General features: G+C 34.1%; 1 protein-coding gene across 1 annotated transcript in view; it reads left to right on the top strand.

Moving 5' to 3' along the window:
• Positions 1-14,351, top strand: part of Hpse2 (heparanase 2 (inactive)) — a 690,427-nt gene that overhangs the window by 277,644 nt on the left and 398,432 nt on the right. The window lies entirely within an intron of this gene.

The following is a 14,351-nucleotide window of genomic DNA, read 5'->3' as shown; positions in this document are numbered from 1 at the left end:
ATAAGAAACTCAGTTTCAATATTCAGTAAATTAATTTGTTGACATTGAGGTTTACATCTTTTTTTATTGGTGCATTTTAGTTATATAGACTAGGTTTATTGTGGCATGTTTATATATATAATAACACACTTTGATATCCACCCAATATCACCCTTTCCATCATCTTTTCTCCCTTCTCCTTATCCCAACCCTTCCCCTCTAATAGTTTCTCTCTAATAATCTCTGCTGCCATCATGTCTTTTTTGTTTTTTTCCATCTCTCTCTAGATTCCATATGTGATACTTGTCGTTATGTATTTGTCTTATTTTACCTAAATAATAACCTCCATTTTCCTGCAAATGTTCTTCTTCTTCTCCTTTTCTGTTTTCCTTCCTTCCTTTCTTCCTTTCTTTCCTTCCTTCCTTCCTTCCTTCCTTCCTTCCTTCCTTCCTTCCTTCCTTCTTTCCTTTCTTCCTTTCTTTTGATTGAACCTGGGGACACTTAATCACTAAGCCACATCCCCAGCCCCCTCTTCTTTTGTTTTGAGACAGAGTCTCACTAAGTTGCATAGGGCCTTGTTAAGCTGATGAGGCTGGCTTTGAACTTGGGATCCTTCCTCTTCAGCCTTCCAAGTCATTAGGATTACAAAATGTTCTGCTGTCCATGTATCATACTTTCTTGATCCATTCATCTATTGTCAGGCATCTAGGCTAATTTCATAACTTGGTTACTTTGAATTGTGTTTCGATAAACATGGACATGCAGGTATCTCTATGCTGACTTTAATTCTTTGGGGTCTATATGAAACAGTGGAACAACTGGGTTATATGGTGATTCTATTTTTAGTGTTTTGAGGAAACTCCATAATGATTTCCATTGTGGTCATACTAATTTACAATTTTACTAATAGTGTCTAAGGGTTTCTTTTTTCCTACATCTTGGTCAGCATTTATTATTTTTTATATTCTTGTTGATAGCCATTCTGACTGGAGTGAGATAGACTATCAACATAGTTTCGATTTGAATTTCCCTGATGACTAAAGATGTTGAACATTTATTTATATAATGATTGACAATTTTCCATCTTCTTTTGAAAAATATCTATTCGGTTTACTTGGTTTATTGATTGAATTTTTTTCTGTTAGTGTTAAGTTTTGAGTTCTTTATGTATTCTGGATAGTAATTCTCTGTAGGAAGAATAGCTGGAAAAGATATTCTTTCATTCTGTAGGCTGTCTCTTCACTCTTTAAATGTTTTCTTTGTGGGCAGAAGCTTTTAAATTTGATGCAGTCCCATTTGTCAACTCTTGCTATTATTTCCTGAGCTGTTGGAATCCTATTTGAGAAATTGTTGCCTGTGCCTATGTCTTGAAGTATTCACCCTGCTTTCTTGTAATAGTTTCAAAAGTTCTAGTATTATATTTACATCTTTGATCCATTTTGAGTTGATTTGGGTACAGGATGAGAAATAGGATCTAGTTTCAATCTTCTAAATATGAATATCCAGTTTGCCCAGCACTATTTGTTAAAGAGGCTATGTGTTCTTCAATGTGTGTTTTTAGCGATTTTTTTCAAGAATAATATGGGTATATTTGCATCGGTTTGTCTCTGTCTTTTATTCCATTGATCTAAATGCCTGTTCTTATGTTAGTACCATGCTATTTTGTTACTATGGCTTACCATTTTCCTTACTTGAGAGCATTTGCCTTATTTGCTTTACTGCTGTGTCCACATCATTTATTTTTGTTATATATATATATATATATATATATATATATATGTATCATATATGTTATATATAATATTATATAATTGAGGGCCTGAGCAATTTTGCAAGAATGGCTATCATTTTTGTTTCTATGTAATCTATACTTGAACAGTTATACTGGGGTGTATCTGCAGAAAAATGTTCCTGGTGACGTTTGACTGTTCTTCATTAAAATACCTTATGGGTTTTGCTATCGGAAAGACTTAAAGAGGGCTGGGGATGCAGCTTAAGTGGTAACACGCTGGCCTGGCATGAGAGGGGCGCTGGGTTAGATCCTCAGCACCACATAAAAATAAAATAACAATGTTGTGTCCACCGAAAACTGAAAAATAAATATTAAAAAATTCTCTCTCTCTCTCTCTTTAAAAAAAGAAAAAGAGAGACTTAAAGAAATCAAACTTCCTGGTTCCGTGCTTATCATTCTCTCTTATACAAATGTTGCTAGATGTTTATTTATTCATTAATTGTTCAGCTTATAGTGGTAAGTAAATAGTCCATGAAAAAATAATAAATAGTAATCATAAGAGTAGGTGCCTATTATTGTGGGTTTATGAAGACACCAAATTAGTTGACTTAATCTCATAACAACTCTATGAGGAAAAAATATTATTTTTCTTTTAAAGATGAAGAATTTGATACTCAGGGAAGTTAAGTGGTGGTGCTAGGATTTGAAGATAGACTTTTCCACAATTGAGTCTAGAATCATGTCTTTTAGAATAATTCCCACCCCACTCATCTGAATATTACTGATATAATTTATGTTTGTTGAGTTTTTCTACTCAGTCTAGGAATATGATGATAAAAACTACTAAATTAGATAATGCCATACAAAATAAAATTCTGGAATCAACATCATATTTACTGAATACCCAATACATATAGTTAGACCTATATAGAGCAGTTGTAGTTCTTCTCATTTTGCTCATGAGGATTATTACTATACATGCTAGTGTTTCTTTCTCAAATTCCTCCAATTTTCAACAAATTAATAGTGAATTGGTGTGGGCAGAATGTCTACATTTAAATTGACAGTGATAAAATAGTCTTGGGTAGATCTGTCTATTTGGATAACATTTATAAATGGCTTCCTCCTTTTCTACTTCTCTTTCTGAAAAAAGCAAGAATCAAAAAGCCTGGCATAATCTGGAATAGTTGCCAAGTCCCCATGTGAGGCCTTTATTTTGCTTTTAATAAAGACAGACCACAACACAGCCCAAGGGGGACTTCAGCCAGACCTATAGCAACCTCATTTCCTCCCAGTATTAGGCATGGTGAGAAACAAATGGTTCTGAAGATATAGGCTCTAGAGATGACTGAAGAGAAATTTGGACAAGAGTAGCTGGGGCTGAGGTATGTGTGGTGGCAGGGGCCAAGTCTATGTGCTAAGGTTAATCAGAACATATGATCTGACTATCTCCTAGAATATAAACATCCCCAAACTTAATGGTTCTATTTATGTTGAAAGAAATCAAGAAACAAACTTTGTTATGTTATTTGGAATAAATTTGTGCAGATGGTAAGCAGAGCCAGACACTGTTTGAAGTTTTGTGACAAGCCAGGAGCATACATAAATATGATAACTTTTCCTTTTAGAAAGTACTTGATTTTATCAGCTTGTTTACCTATCTGTCACAAAAGAGGATAAAACCAAAAAACACTTGCATAGACTGATACCTGAGAAATGTGTTTCTGGTAGCTGAGAAGCAACAAGAGAATCATATATCAGTTTCCTGCTCTTTGTTAAGTGCAGTAATAAACTAGTTCTTTGAAAATCACCTAACTAGATGTCAAATAGAATGTGACAGTGGACAGATTTATAGCAAAAAGTAGACATTGTCTGTGTAACAAATTGCTTTCTTGCACCAGTATTTCATGCTCTGTGCAGATAAATCAAAAGCAATTTGTCACATTCTCAAAATTCACTCCCATTAAGTTGTTAAACAAAGCAAGTAATTTCAGTACAGAGTTTTCCATTCTTTAATCTTCAGCCCAAGGACACCACTTAGGCCTCTGACAAACCTGGATAGTTATCACAGTCGGAGCAGAACTGGTTAAATCTTATTCTTCCTTCCAACAAGGAGCTAAAAGTAATTGCAAAATATTTCATCCCCCTTGGCTCTGTGTGTAGATTTAAAATTAAATTGGTTCTGGTAAGCAAGCTAGAACAGGGCAACTAAATTGAATTTTCTGAGGAATGTTGTGAATCCTATGTGAAAAGAAAAAAAAATTAAAGTTTGTATGTTTCCTGCTATCCTTTCGTTTTATTCTTTCTCCTGTCCATTACATTCTTTCTGTACTCTTCTTCCTATTAGGATAGCCTCCATATTACCTCCTTTGGAGATGTTTTTTTTTTAATTATAATTTGTTCTTTTTAGATATACATGACAATAGAGTGTATTTTGACATACATACACGGAGTAAAACTTATTCTAATTGGGATTCCATTCTCATGGTTGTACATGATGTGGAGTTTCAGTGGTCGTGTATTCATATATGAACATAGAAAAGTTATGTCCATTAGATTAGACAAAGGGGAATGAAGGGATGTGAGGGGGCATGGAAATAGGAAAGATTGTAGAATGAATCAGATGTAACTTTCCTTTGGAGTTTTATATGCATTTCTGCACATGCAGATTTCTGTGAAAGTTCCTCTCACTCTTTTTGGTCCCCCTTTCCAAATATTTATTCTTGCCACAACTGCAAATTTTTCCCTTTCTCTTCTCATTCATACAGTTTCTATGGAATGAGATTATTGTGAACATTTTAGCAAGTTTGCAGAGAGGAAATGCAATTACAGAAAAGACCAGAGACTGGGGCATGTTAGTCTGTTGTTATGTTGGTAAAGCATAGTCACATACTTTTGATGATATTAACAGTCAGTAGATCATGACATTCTGAAGAAAATTCTAGAATCATTCCCTTAAAACTGAATTTTTCCTGTTTTCCATTTTTTATTTTAAAATTTATTTTCTTACTGCTTGTTCATTGTATAACATGAAAACTTTAGAAAAGGATATAGAATAATATAAAAATTGCATGTAAATTTGTTGAGGTACAAAGAAGTATTTAGAAGGCAAAATAATCTTGCCATCAAAAACAGAAGCTATTAGTGATTTGGCACATTTCCTTCAGTGCTTCCTGTTCTTTTCAGAACATATTACTTTGTAAATTGTTGAGATTATACTGTGTATACACTTTTGGATATTGCTTTATAAGTTCTATTAATTTTTTTAAGTTGATCTTTGACATAGGGTCTTAGTATGAAGCCTGTCACATTACCTCCCTGCCTTGATTCTCTGAATGCTTAGTTAGTAGGGAATATGGAATGTGCTAAAATTCAATCAAGTTTGACAGCAAATGGATATCCATCTTCTATTTTCCTTTTGCCTTTGAGTATAGAGGGAAGGTATCTTTATGTTCCTGTGGTTCAGATTTCTTGTCTTTAACTAGGGTGAGTTTTCATGGGACTGGGTAACTTTTTTTATTAAGCATTCATTCCTTATGTAAGAAGATACTGGATCAGACATACATCTGATGTTATAGCAAGTTACTAAGTGTGGCTGTCCTGGATTAAGAAGTGCTTGCTATTTGGCCTCTGGGCAACATGTTGGAGTAATCTTAGTTTTTATTTTATGGTTCCTTCCAGCAACATAAATGCCCCAATTGATTCTAAATTGTGTTAGTTGGAGAATTCATAGTGATTTTTGTTTTGTTTTGCCTCTTATTTTTATTGAAGAAATATTACTAGTTTTCACAATGATTAAATCTTCAGTTTTCACTTTCTAAAATTTCATTTCCCTCAAAGATCCTATGGGAAAATGAAAAAAAATAAATTGACTTTATTCCCCTCAATTATTTATGGATTTGAGCTCTACCAATAATTCAGTAGATTGTTTATTTTTATTGAAGAATCTTCCTCTTACATTTTAGTCCTTAGATACTTCCCTTTCAAAAGATCTGTTTAAATTTTTTTAAAAGACCCATCTAAGATGCCCCTAGTGACAGCTTTAATTTTATTTCTTTTGCTCTGATTCATGTGTCTTCAAACCATGGCACTCAGTCAGTATTCTACATTCCTGGGCATTTTGAGTGGCGTTTGGACTGCTAATTTGGGTAGATTTTAGACTATTTTTCCTCAACAATGGAGAGTTTTTAGGTTGGTATTTTCTGGGTTTTCAGGAAGAACCCCAAAGCTAGTGTTATGATTTAGATATAAGGTGTTCCCCAAAACCTCATGTGTGAGACAATGCAAGAAGGTTTAGAGGTGAAATTATTGGGTTGTGAGAACCTTGACCCTCTCAGTGAATTAATCCTTGATAGGGGTTAACTGAGTGGTAACTGAAGGTAGGTAGAGTGTGATTTAAGGAGGTAGGTCTTTGGGGATATCGCTTAGGGGAATATATTTTGTCTCTGGAGAGTGGAGTCTCTCTCTCTGCTTCATGGTGTCATGTTCCCAGCTCCTCCACCTCACTCTTTCACCATGATGTTCTGCTTCACTTTGAGCCCAGAGGAATAAAGTCAGTCTTCTAAGGACTGAGACCTCTGATACTGTGAGCCCCCAAATAAACTTGTCCTCCTCTAATTGTTCTTGCCAATCACAGCAACATAAAAACTGACTAAAATGGATAGGAATATGTCAGTCTTCTTTGAGGCCAGTTCTGTTTCCAAGTATTGTTGGGCTCTGCTTCATCTCTGCTGTGCACTCATAAGATTTATACATAATTTACTTCACTACATGAAGAATGGTTTATGAGTGATTTCTGTCCTACAAACTTATCTAAAAATTGCTTCCATTAAAAAGATGAACTTGGGACTGGGGATGTGGCTCAAGCGGTAGCGCGCTCACCTGGCATGCGTGCAGCCCGGGTTCGATCCTCAACACCACATACAAACAAAGATGTTGTGTCTGCCGGAAAATAAAAAATAAAAAAAATTACAAAACCTCTCTCTCTCTGTCTCTCTCTCTCTCTAAAAAAAAATAAAAAGATGAACAAAATATAATTTTGTTTAAATTTGGGGGACAGAGGCTTTAGTCATCTCATTTTGGTTTGAGCACTTCTCTGTGGGCTATTAAAAGTTTCCTTATAAAGAGATAGGGTTATTTTATCATTTTTGCAACTGATGTTGTTGCTGTTTATATTACAACTCTACATTAAATCTGAGTTACTTAATATAGTTCTTTAATATTTTTCTTTTGAGGATCTCAAATCTTTGAATGGAGAATCTTAACTGTAGAAGGAGATATAAAAAGGGAGAATGATCTAAACTCACCTCAAATCACATTGATAGAGGATTCTATTCTATTTGTCATGATGCTTCAGAGATAGATGTTCACAGTTCAGTGGGTTGACATTAGATGTTCACAGTTCAGTGGGTTGACATTAGAGGTGTTTTTTGTAGAGAACAAAGTACTTGTTATATTTATAGGATTTTCCCTTCCTCTGTATCTTCCTTAAAATACCCATTCAATTCATCTCCAAATCCTGTTGATGGTAATTATCTCATGAGCACCCCTTGAATCTGTTTCGTTAGCCTCAGTGCCACTGCACTACCAATACATTTGTTACTAAAATTTATTAAATAATATCTAGTCCGATACTACAAAACATATTATCGGCTCTGAGTCATTGCCACTATGGTCAGTCAGTTACAGGGAATCTAAGAGCTGTAGCAGTTGGAGAAGTGGAATCATGGAAAAGGTGTCCAAAGATCACCAAGTGAAACAACAGGTGGCTGCAGCCAACCAGAAAGCTCAGGCTGAAATTGAACGGTACCATCTGTGGAGGGAGAAAGAATTGAAGGCCAAGGAAGCCGCTTCACTGGAATCCATGGTAGTTGTAATACTGAGGTGGAGAAGGAGACCCTTGAGAAGATGATCATCCTCCAGACAAGTTTTCAGCAGAACAAGTGGAAGCTTAGATGACCTCTTGGCCTTTGCCTGCAAAGGTCAGAAATCCATGAACTCTATCACATATATGGATGGAAGAAAGAAGTACCTACTTCATGGATTGGTATTGTATGTGTCCTCATGTAATATGAATCTTTAGCAAAGCTCATGTTCTTTTCTGATCAAAAGACATTAAATTATTTATGTATGCAATATAGTGGGTCTCATCACTTTTTGGAGAGTAGCAAATCTAGCTTTCTTATACAGACTTAATACTCCAATATATCATCTTTTAATATATTTCTTAGAGTTTTATTAATAGAGACTGTCTGGTTTCCTATGACATTCAGCACAAATAACATATGTATTAAGTTGAGTTCTTCTTTCTTAGATTGAGGAGAAAAATTATTTTAAGAAAGAAAGGGATTAAATAATTATTTTTCCCTTATACTTTCTTGAAGGTTAGGGGATTTATCTAGAATTAGTGTTAAATAGTTGTTTATAACTTGTGTGAAGCAATAGCAGCTTTAAGTTATCCATTCTGACTGATTTGAACAATGCATACTAGTATACTTGTTTTGCCTGCTTTTAGATGTTCTTTTAATCAAAATAACTAGGAGATAGAATATAAGAACTTGCTAAACATTATTATTTGGTGTACTGATAATCCACTTAGAAGTAAAGACAGTCAAGTAAAAATAAAACAAAACCCACATTATCATATTCAATCCTCATAACAGTTCTGCAAAAAGTATATTATTATCTTTATTTTACAGAAGAAGAAACAGAGGTCTGGGAATTATTTAAGTTGAATACCCCCCCACACCAATTATTTAAATTAAATAAATTAAACACATTTAAGTGACAAAGCAGGTTTTAAATGCATATCCACTTGGCTCCACAACTACTTCAATATTGCCTTCTAATTTCCATAGCCTTCTAATTTTCCTGTTACCACCTCATTCCCATTTCTCTTTCTAGTCTTATTTTGCAGTGCTATTGTATATTAAAACATACGAACATCAGTGAGCCTATTATTGCTTTTACAATGAACTTCAGACCTCTTGTTCATTTCAGCCTGATTCTAGCTGGACCCCTACTGCATCTTTGACTACTTTCCTTTCCCATTCACTATCTTACTACCTCCCAGGTCCTTATGCTTTAGCTGCACCAAACTTGTTGGCATTATCTGAATGGTTAATTTTATCTGCTGTTTATGTTGCCTAAAACACATTCCACATGCCCATTATGATGTGGTGACTCCTATTCATCTCCCTAGACCAAGCCCCTATGTCACTTCCTTTATGAAACTAAAAGTTTCAGCTTTCCTAGCAGAATTAGTAACTCTGATCTCTGCACTCCCATTACACATGCAAAGAACTTTAGTTATCTGTGTGTCTATTCTCCCTCACTAGACTGTGAGCACCTTAAGGGCAGGAGTTATCTTATTTTTGTACTTCTTGCAGCTTCAAACATATTCTGCAATGGGCACTGATTAATGTACCATCCCTAGAAAACTTGGAACCACATCATGTCTTGGTCAAAGAAATACAATTCAAAGACTAGAATAATGTTTGTCAAGGTCTTCGTTCCCCTCCAAACTACTTCTATGCCCAACAACTTGTTTCTCATTGCCATCTGATTTTTTCTCCTCCTTCTTTTCCCTCCTTCTCTGCTAAACTTGTCTTGCTTTTCTTTGGCCTTAATTCTGTCTTCCTATTCTAATTTTTTATATTCCTCATCATAAAACCTCAAAGAATATTTTTCCAGCAGAGGTAGAAAGTTCTTCAGTGATACAGTAGCAAAGTGAAGCTGAGCAGGCAAAAACTCAATGCCTTCAATTGGGCAAAGTCTTAAAGGAAGACTATGAATCATACACCTTCATATCTGTAAAGATCCCCCCACCCCCGTGTTCACAATGTGTTTTGTGTTGAATTTGGTCTAGTGGAAGGGTAACTGGATATGACTGGCTGACTTCAGTTCTAGATCTTGTTCTGCATCATCCAGAGCCTTAAATGAGGTATGTAATATAAAAAGTACTTTGTAAGATATAAAACAATACAAGAACATTGAATGATTACTGTTTCTCTGGGCCTGTTCTCAGTTGCATTGAGAATTCTCTCTTTCTACCCTGACTTCTTCTGTCTCATCTAGGAAGATGCTGCTGCAGAGATTTTTTTAAGTTTACATTTTGTTTAGCATATGAGCTGAAAAGTGCATAAAACATGTACATATGATTTAGTAAATGAAACCATATAACTCTCAAGAAATAGAACACTGCTGGCACTCCCCAAAGGCCTCCACATATCCTTTTGCTGATCTTTCAAACTTTTGGCACTGGCCTTTTTCTATTCCTTTCAGTCATAACTTCTCTTTCCTGATGACTCAGAATTCTTCTTGAGCCCGATGATGCATTGAGGTCAGTGAAGGTATCTGGCCAGGGAAAGTTTTGTCTAACAAAGTAGCTCTATCTCATTCCCCCTCCTCCTCCTGGGGTTCAGGGGCTACTCCTCTTTCCCTTCACAACTATCATCTTTTTTCCTTGTGCTGGGGAGGGTAAGCAGACTGTGGCTCACTGCCCTCCTATTAGCCCCGTGGCATCAATACTATGGTGGTGCCTTTCTTTCAGCATAATTAGATACCATTTTTATGAGCACTTCTTGCTTCTCACAATAGCATTAGAGAAAACATTTGAAAACTTGAAAAACAATAAGAAGTATAAATTAGTGTGAAGTGATTATAGTGAAATAGTTTATATTTCTGTGCTTTCCGTATTTGAACATATTTTAATCTTGCTTTTTTCACATATATTATAAGCCTTTGCTTATGCCATTTAAATTCTTTACTAAAATTATTTTAATAGTTGCCTAATATCCTGTCACATGGATATAGTTTACTAAACATTTCTTTATAAATGACATTTGTGTTCTATTTTTTAATTTTATGAGTAGCCTTGAAGTAAATATCTTTGTGCTTAAGTTTTTCTTACATTTCAGTTTTTTGGCTTAGGTACATTACCCAAACTGAAATTATTGATTTAAAAGGTAAAAGTTTCAATTTTTTTAACCAATTGTAGAAGTATTAAATGTTCCTTATTGACATTCTGGAAAATAATAAAGAAAATTACAAAAGTTACCTTATCAATTTCTGAAGTAACAAATAAATCCTGAAATATCAGTGGCTTGACACACAAAAAAGGTTTATTTTTCTCTTGGAGAAATGAGGATCAAGCCTTATGATCCAGGGACACAAGATACTTCTGCATGGGGACCAGGATACTTCTCTTTGTGGCTCCACCATTTTGTGGCCTTAAAATAATCTTGCTATCACAACTGATAGTAGGAAAATGTTGAAGATCACACGTGTAATGAGGCTTAGAAGTGACACTGACTTGGAGTATATATGTCATTGGTTTTTAACATGTCACTCAATTTTGTTTACTGGAAGTAACTCCTGTTAATATGTTTCATTTTAATCTCTTTATATAAATATATGGAATATTAAGCAAAGAAGTGATTACTTTGTATATACTTTCTTGTATCCACTATATTGCCTATCATTTTAGAAATCATTGATCTTTTTGTTATCTTTATAGCCTTGCCTTTTTCATAGCATTATGCATTTAGAATTCATTTATGCCTCTTGTATATTACTAACATATTTTCATCACTGAACAATATTCTACCATATGGATGTACTATGACTATTTATATATTCACCTATTGAAAGACAACTTGGCTGCTTCTAGTTTGGGTCAAATATGCATGAAGCTATTATAACATTTACATGAAGGTGTTTTGTGGACAGAAATGTTCAAATTAGTTGGTTTAATATCCATGAATGTGATTTTCCTATTTTCTCCTAGAAGTCTTCATTTTTTCCTGTTTGTCCTAGAAGTTGTGTATTTTTGCATTTTACATTTAAATTTATGATCCATGTTGGGTTAACTTTTGTGTAAGGAATAAGAACTGTATCTGACTTCAGTTTTATTGCATATGGATGCCTCGTTGTTCAAGCATTATTCATTGGAAAGACTATCCTTTCTTCATAGACCTGCCTTTGCTTCTTCATTAAAGATTAGTTGACTATTTGTATGAGTATACTTCTGGACTCTATATTCTGTTCCACTATTTTATGTGTCTGTTCTTTTCCCGTACCATGCTTGTCTTGATTATGGTAGCTTTACTGGTCTTGAATATTGTAGGCTTATGCAGACATACTGCAGTCTTTAAAATGGATAGTGTGAGTTTTTTGACATTGTTCTTCAGTATTGTGGTGGCCAATATAAGTCTTTTGCCTTTGCATGTACATTTTAGAATCAGTTTGTTGGGATCTACAAAATTTCTTGGTAGAAATTTTATTGGGATTGCATTGAATCTATAAATTAAATTGGGAATCTTAACAATGTTGAATCTTCAATCCATGAATGTGGAATATCCTTTTATTTATTAAATCTTCTATGATTTTTTTCTTCAGATTTTTGTAATTTTCAGCATATAGATCCTTTACATATTTTGTTGAAATTTTTCCTAAGTATTTAATTACTGATGCTTTTATAAGTGTTTTTTTTTTAAATTTCAAATCCTGACTATTCATTGCTTGCATAAAGCAATTGAATTTTTATAATTCACTTTTGAATCCTGTGTCCTTGGTATCCTCACTTGTTATTTCCAGGATTTTTGTTGTTGTTGACAACTTTTGGGATTATATACTTAGACAGTCATCTCATCTGGAAGCTTACATAGTTTTATTTCTTCCTTCCCCATATGTATGGCTTTTATTTCCCCTTCTCATCTTATTACAATGGCTTGGACTTCCACTATAATGCTAAATAGGAAAGCTAAGAAGGAACATTCTTGCCTTGTTCCTAATTTTAGCTACAGGAATTTTTTAGTAGATCAAATTGAGGAAGTTTTCTTCTATTCATACTTTGCTCAGGTTTTATAAAGAATCACAAGTCAATGTTTATTTTTTTCTAAATACTTCTGTATAAATTAATATGATCATATGATGCTTTTTTCCTTTTCAGCCTGTTGATGTGGTAGATTACAGTGTTTTCTGAATATTGAGCTAGCCCTGTACACTGAGGGTGAATTCTACTTTGTTGTGATGTATATTTCATTTTATGCACTTTTGTATCAATTTGCTCATATTTTGTTTGGAAGTTTTGCATTTAGGTTCATAAAAGAGCTTGACCTTTAGTTTTCCCCCCTTATTTTGTCTTTATATGACTGATGTTAAGGTAATGGTGACCACATAGAATGAGTTAGGAAGTGTATCTCCTTCTATTGATTACAGCAAATTGGTATAATTTCTTCCTTACATGTTTGATAGGCTTTACCAAGGAAATCATGTCTATATGGTGCTTTATTTTTTTTTGAAGGACATTAATTATCAATTCAGTTTCTTTAATAAATATTGGGAAATCTATTTCTCTATCTGTGTTGGTCACTTTTTCCTCACTTTAGCCAAAATACCCAACAAAAACAACGTAAAAGAAGAAGCATTTATTTTGGCTCATCATTTCAGAGATTCATATCATAGTGGGCTAGTTCCATTGCTCTGGGCCCTCAGTAAGGCAGAGCATCATGATGGAAGCTAGAAGCCCCTGGCAGAGGAAAGCTACCTGTATTTCATTGCATATCATTGCTACTGCATTAATACATACACATGAGTATTCCATGCATTCTAATCTTTCACCAAAGACAGTTTAGTAATAAATGATTTTTAAGTAATGCCAGCACAGTTTTTTTAAAAAATAAATAACTTTACATAATGGTCATATCTCACATTTTTGCAAGTAAATACAGCATAAAATCTGCTACAATGATGTGGTAAAATATAGGACTGACCTTATAGTGATATATATATATATATATATATATATATATATATATATATATAGAGAGAGAGAGAGAGAGAGAGAGAGAGAGAGAGAGAGAGAGAGGAAAAGAGGTTGTAAGGAAGATGAACCCTTGTAGAGCATGGCTCTAGTGACCCACCTCCCCTAGCCATGTACTACCTGCCTGAAGCTACCACCCAGTTAGTCATTCAAACTAGGATGAACTGATTAGTTTACAGCTCTCATATTCCTGCATTACCACTGGAGTTTTATGGGGAGACCTCAGATCCAAACCATAACACCTTCCTTGTATGGATTTTGGTAATTTGAGCCTTCCAAGAAATTAGTTAATTTCATGTCAATTATCAAATTTTGGACATAAAGTTTCACCTAACTTTCCTTTATTATCTTTTTATTACTTATTGGTTTAGTAGATATACCCCCTTTTTTCATTTTATTGGTAATTTTTGTCTTCTTTCTTTATTTCTTAGTTAGCCTGGCTAGAGGTTTATCAGTTACTGATAATCTCCAAGAACCAACTTTTGGTTTCATTAATTTTTCTTATTGCTTTCTTGATTTCAATTTAATTAATTTCTGCTCCAATTTTTCTTTTTTCTTTTGTTTTCTTTAGACTAAAATTGCTCTTTATTCTCTAGTTTTATAAAATTGAAATTTGGTTACTGATTTTAGATATTTTTCTCTTTTCTAATATATTTAAATTTCCCTTAAAGTAGTAGCACATTTTCTAAATCACCATTTTTTTCCAGATTTCAGACAACCATTTGAACATGATTAGAACTACTCCCTGTTGCATTGGCTACTTCATTAAGTACAGCATTTCTGGTAGCATTCCCTATAGCCAAAAAATCAGCTGAT

Source organism: Marmota monax, unplaced genomic scaffold (genome assembly GCF_021218885.2).
Source record: "Marmota monax isolate L192 unplaced genomic scaffold, Marmota_monax_Labrador192_F-V1.1 WCK01_AAM20220418_F8-fsc00004, whole genome shotgun sequence".
Classification (NCBI taxonomy): domain Eukaryota; kingdom Metazoa; phylum Chordata; class Mammalia; order Rodentia; family Sciuridae; genus Marmota; species Marmota monax.
The sequence above is the reverse complement of the archived record's forward strand: the minus strand, read 5'-3'. Positions and strand labels throughout refer to the sequence as shown.